Source organism: Sinocyclocheilus grahami, unplaced genomic scaffold (genome assembly GCF_001515645.1).
Source record: "Sinocyclocheilus grahami isolate Dianchi unplaced genomic scaffold, SAMN03320097.WGS_v1.1 scaffold2366.1, whole genome shotgun sequence".
NCBI classification, from domain to species: Eukaryota; Metazoa; Chordata; class Actinopteri; order Cypriniformes; family Cyprinidae; genus Sinocyclocheilus; species Sinocyclocheilus grahami.
In genome coordinates, this window is record NW_015507545.1 from 141,671 (window position 1) to 148,375 (window position 6,705).

A 6,705-nucleotide genomic window follows, 5' to 3' on the forward strand; every position below is an offset into this window, starting at 1 on the left:
TATATATATATATATATATATGTGTGTGTGTGTGTGTATATATATATAATATGCATATTTACTTCTGAGTAAAAAATATATGGTAACACTTTATTTTAAGGAGTCCTTGTTACACGTTACACGCACTTACTATTATAATAACAATAAATTATGCATAATTACATGAAAGTAACCCTAAACCAAACCCTAATCATAAACCTAACCATATAGTAAGCACATGTTAATTAATATTACTCAGTACTTAAATGTATAATTCAACTGTAACAAGGACACCTTAAATAAAGTGTAACCAAATATTATTTACAAAAAGAAAGAAAAAGAATTTGAAACGTCCATGGCCTTAAAGGGTTAGTTCACCCAAAAATGAAAATTAGGCTGCGTTTTACTCACCCCCGAGGCATCCTAGGTGTATATGACTTTCTTCTTTCAGACGAATCCAGTCGGAGTTATATTAAAAATGGTATTTGATCTTTCAAGCTGTTTAATGCCACTCAGCAGGTGTTGCATTGCTTCAGTCCAAAAGAAGTTAAATAAAAATCGCCCATCCATAAAAAAAGTGTCTCACACGGCTCCGGGGGGTGAACAAAGGCCTTCTGTAGCGAATCGATGTGTTTTTGTAAGAAAAATATCCATATTCAAAGCGTAATAATCACTTTAATGTAGCTTGCGCCATCAGTTGTACACAGAAGCCGTTCCGGGAGCATGACGTATGAGGTCAGTGCTGTGCATGCGCCGGTGAGTCTCGTGAAAACCAACGTTTGTTTACAGGAGCAAAGGAAGCAAAGTTTCCTTACTTTAGCAAAGGAAAACCAGTCTCCTCTTGGCTTATATCCAAATCCTCCGACATTCTTCTTTACAAATCCTCGTTTTGTGCTTCTAATTCTTGACTGTTGTTTTGTTTTGATCTCTCCGCTGCGCTTCCGCGTGCGTCACTTCTGAGCGGCGCATGCACAAAGCTGACCTCATCCGTCATCAGCCCGGAGCTGCTTCCAGTGTTTACAACAGTGAACGCGAGCTAGATTCAAGTGATTATTACGTTTTGAATGTGGATATTTTTCTTACAAAAATGCATTGATTCGCTACAGAAGGCCTTTGTTCACCCCCCGGAGCTGTGTGAGACACTTTTTTTTATGGATGGGCGATTTTTATTTAAGTTCTTTTGGACTGAAGCAATGCAACACCCGCTGAGTGGCATTACACAGCTTGAAAGATCAGAAGACGATTTTTTATATAACTCTGACTGGATTCATCTGAAAGAAGAAAGTCATATACACCTAGGATGCCTCGGGGGTGAGTAAAACACAGCCTAATTTTCATTTTTGGGTGAACTAACCCTTTAAGGCAACATTGTAACCAAAACAGAATGACATAAGTGACTAATTTACAACACTACATAAGCAGCACCTCCGCTGACTATATAAATAGCACTCCTAATGTGAAGACTCAACAATGATTTTGATGTTAGCATGGTTTTAAGCTAGCAACACAATATTCTTTCTGACAAAATGTGCATAGTATACACAAATACTGGATGATAAATAAATAAATAAATAGCCTCTGAAATATATTCTTATAATCAGTTTCTCTCTAATTTGCCTGTCATCTTGGATGCTTTTTTTCATTGAGCTCTGCACAGTTCTGAGGCTGTCTTAAAAATCCTATATTTTGTTTCTCTTCACTAACCTAGCCTGTGAGACTACAGGGCCTTGAGAGATACATCAAAATCAAAAGGGTAATTTGTCTTGAATCAAATGAAGAGATGACAGAGATGATTAACATACACCATGAGTGCAACTAGGGAAAAAAATCATCTTATGGAAAATACATATTAATCTCATTAGAGAAGCACTTGGCATTTCACAACCTGACATTTGACAGATAGCTTCAGAAATAAAGAGCCCCTGAGACCCATTTGCTACAGCAGGCGAACCCAGCTTCAGCAGTGCGTCACACACTGCACATTGACACTTTCATGGCTGGCTTTTTTCCCCCCAATTGTTCCCTCCTTTGTATTTCTTTTTTTCTTTGTCCACTTTTTCCCTTCTGTGATGATTGCCCCTGTCTTGTTTTGTTTTACTGTTTCGTTCTCTTGATTTCTATGGTGACTGCAAGCTTCCCAGGAATAATGAAAGCCTAGGGATTAAGAAGCGTGAACAGTGATGGCTTTTTCATAAATAGATAGGAAACTCCTGGAATAAATGGGATGGGTTCATATGATGGGCTTCACAGATGGGACATTAAGTCAGATAGGAGAATTTTGGTCATTCGATGAAACTGGAGAAAAAGATTGGAGAAAAGGCCTAGTTTGCAGTAACACAGTGTCCCGATGGGGTAAGTCAGCATTTATTGTGCCACTCATTTCTGCCCGTTTATATCATGGGATGAATTGTGTAAACAATTAATAAACTGTTAGGCAGCTGTGTTCTGGTCTACTCTACTGACTAAAGGGTTGTTGGTTTGAGCCAAGCAAGGGGTGATCTGTTAAATCCTTTGGTGAGGTGCTTAACTTTATGTTTCTTCATGGATGGAACCTGTAATAAACATACTGTTAATCACTTGTTTCTCCATTAGTATCCAGGTCTTAAAACTTGTACAAGTTACTGTCGCATGCACATGCGTCCTGTTCAACAAAATAAAAACACATTTTCCACACTCCACTCAAGCCTTGCTCACATAGAATTTGTGAATCTGAAATGAGGCATGTTTACATCAAAGTAGGTATCGAAGAGGAAACACCTTCATATTGCCTTTTCATCTTGGATTAATGGAATGGTAGAAAGTTTGATATTTCTAACCACAGAAACAAGCTCAAAAAACTTTTGTGTTGGCCACACCTGTTCATTTTCTAATTTCGCTTGAAGAATATCACAGCATTAACTCACGGTTTATGTACTAATGTTGCAATTAACATAGCACAGTCGTCACAGCTCAACCCAAGCTCATTGAAAACGTGCTTGTGGCGATGTTTCTACACCATCAATATTATGTACCTTATTGCATGTTTTGCGGCAGATTCAAAATGTCCAGTGAGTGGCACTGAAACGTGCATTCAATACTCAGGCCTGCATTGTCCGCATGCAGACAGACAGCTGACTTAACCTAGTGTGTGCTACCAGCACCAGCAGAGGCCTCTGGGAAATCACCAGGGCAGCTGGGTATTTGTAAATATATGGCTCAGGGGTGGGAATACTGGGTTGGTGTTAGCAGCAGTAGGCTCCTTTGCCACAGGGAGCTGGAGGGATGCATAAACATCCTCCACAGTCAGCTGAACATACAGTCTTGTCCCCAGCAGCCCTGCACTGCTGTGGCTCTCAGCTAATAATGCACTGAACACAACTACACTCTCATGCTCCTTCACTGTGTCTGGAAAGATTATCCATTTTCACACACAGTTCTTGTCCCTGTATATCCACTCAGTAATGTATACTGCAGGTGTGTGGGATGAGAAGGCATTGGTCCAGAGGAACTGAGTGATGTTATACTGACATACACCCTTTAATGACTGCTGCAGATTTGTGTGTGATTAAAACACTTTAAAAGGGCCATATTCCACACCAGGGGTTGGCAGTCTTTTTTGGATTTTTTTTTATTGTTTATCTCTTTGCCTTAATGATGTGATGTTGAATGTCACCATCATTGTGTTTTGTGCATGGTGGAATGTTCAAGGTCCCGTATGCTGGGTTGGAAATACTTCAGATTTCATTAATAAAAACTATTTTCTTTCCAGATAGCCTAGTTGTAGAGAAGTTGTGGAGGCCACTAGGGCATGATGACATTATGACTGGGGGGAACATTTTCCAAACCGTTTGTCCTATGTAGGGTCGTCAGGATGCTGGAGCCTGCCCCAGTGTCCTAGGCCATAGGCAGGGAAAAATCCAGAGCGAATGGCCAGACCATCGCAGGGCTAATGCACAGCTCATTCCACTGGATTTCTGTGAGGTTTGGGTCAGGAGACTGCTGTCCATGGAAACCTTCATTATGTGGTCACTAAACCCTTTTCCTTTGGATCACTATCCTGTTGGAAGATCTACTGTAACCACAAGCCCAATTATCTGTTGGTAATTTTTTACCATGTATTCCAAGTTGTCCACAGGCCCCACACCATTAAAAATCCACCATCAAACTTCATAGTAGGAATGAGGCACTTTTCATGGCTATCGTTCTGTCTACATCAAACCCATCTAAAAATAAAAGCCCTTTTTTGGTCTAATCTGACACAGTCCCACAGTTCCAGTGATGGCTGGCAAACTGTAGGTGCATGAGTTTGTTGTTTGATGACACCAAAGGCTTTTTTATGGCAATCCTCCCAAAATTGTACCTATACTGTATAAGTGAATCCTACTAGCATCTGCAATGTCTTCAACTGTGATTGTTACAGAAAGTTTGGCTACATGAACCATCTTCCTCACGGTGTGTGGATTAATGTACTAAACTCATCCAGGTTAATTGTTAACATCCCCAGTTGATTTAAATTTCTTTATTGTTGCCCAGATAGTGGAAACGAGCATTTTCCTTTAATGACATGGATTTCTTTTAAAGGGGTCATATGACGTTGCTAAAAAGAACATTATGTTGTGTATTTGGTGTAATGAAATGTGTTTATGTGGTTTAAGGTTAAAAAACACATTATTTTCCACATAATGTACATTATTGTTGCTCCTCTATGTCCCGCCTTTCTGAAATGCGTAAATTTTTACAAAGCTCATCATTCTGAAAAGCGAGGTGTGCTCTGATTGGCCAGCTATTTGCGTTGTGATTGGCTGAATGCCTCAAGCGTGTGACGGAAATGTTACGCCCCTTAACATACTGTGATGCTGTGTCTCCCGGTGCGATGAGACAACACCAATAAAACCCATTACAAACGAGGCATTTGTAGCATCCAGTGGGGACATCATTACTGATTATAATGACTTATACTGTGTTTTTACACGTTGCGTTGCGTATTGCGCCACGTAAACATAAAACCATGTCTGCATTTGTGATCGGAGAAAAGAGAAACAAGACCTACTCTACACTGCTCAAACTCGCGTTTGAATCATCAGTGGCAAATGAGTCAGAAGCGCCAGACTGTCCTTGCAAAGTTGGAACTGCCCAAATTTGTAGAACAGCCTTTGAGCACAGACCCATTGTATGCTACTCTGCAGGTTCAGGAAACAGTCCTCTATAAAATGCGTCACACAGCGTCACACACTGTGGGCTAGAGTGAGCGGAGGCCGGCGGGCTAGAGTGAGGAATGGCCGGCGGACTTGAGAAAGGCACAGCCGGCAGATTTGAAGAAGGAGGCTTGCGGCAACCACATGTGACAACCCCAGGCTGGACTCCGCTTCGTCCACGGTGAAAGCCGATCCGGCGATCCACAGCGCAAAGTTGTAGTATTTCCTCAGCGACCAGCACGGATCAGCTCCAGGCATGACGAAGCAGATATCGTCCTCTTTTGGAAGACCAAACAAAGTAGTTTCGATTTCACAACGAAACACACAGCTCTTCACGACATGGCCGCAGCGACAATACTTCTGCGAGAATAAAAGTTATGCCTTCTTTCTTTGCGTGAACATTTGGGCGGCGTTATACAAATCTTCCCACACAGTGACGTAGACATGTGGGGGCGTGTTTAAACGAGGCGTTTTAGGAGGGCGTGGACAAGTCTTAACTTTTATAAAGAATATCTCTTTGGATTTGAGACTTTAGTCTTTGCAACTTTACAGATCTTCTTTATGCACAAAGAGCTTGTAACACTCCAAAGAGAAAGGAAAAATTGAAATCGCATCATATGACCCCTTTAATCATTTTAATATTTTCCAACCCTAATTCTGGAGATCTCTCAGAAATTATCTGTTTGAAGTGGGCGGCTGCTTTAAGGTTGTCTGTTATAATTGGCTAACATCACTGCATAGACAACAGTAATAGCATCCCCTTGCTATTGCATACGAGTAAGTGTTTTGAAAACATTATCCACATAAACCCATCATTAACAGACAACGCATAATCAAATTAATTTTCTTACAGGCTGAGATGCAGTTTCTTTGTGAACTTTCCATTACACTGCGCTTCATCTACAAAACAATTTGCAGTAAAATGCTCCAAACAAACATATAATCCTCAGATGCAATCCAGGATGCCATTCAAATAAACCATCCACTGGTTCCTGATGCTGGGATTCATCTGAATCCTGTACAAAAATGCAAACAGCTGTATGCATTAAAGCGAATGTTCTTTTGCTCTTCAATCTGTCTCGTTCTCAGCAGACTCAAGTGCATGGAGTACATCGGTAACTGAATGTGCATCTGTATACTGTATCCAGTGTAGCACATCAGTAAGCTGATTACTCACAAATATCAGCTTATTTGTCACGGGTGCAGTGTAGAATGAGTGCATGAAGAAGAAGAAGATGAACGTAAACAGTCTTTAATTAATCCACACAGAGGTTATCCACATAAGGGTGGCAGGATATACACACATACAACATAACTACCGGAGGACATGGACTGAACAGACTGGAGCTTAAATAGTAAAGCAAATGAGGATGATTAACGAGACACACCTGAACCAAATGACACAATCAGACACAGACAGGAAACTAGGTCAGGGAACAAAAATATTATTAACATTATTAAAATAACCAGTTTTCCCCGTTTACATGCACATCAGTAATCTGGCAATGCAAGTAAGCTGCGTTTACATGACTTTATTAATAAATCAGGTTAT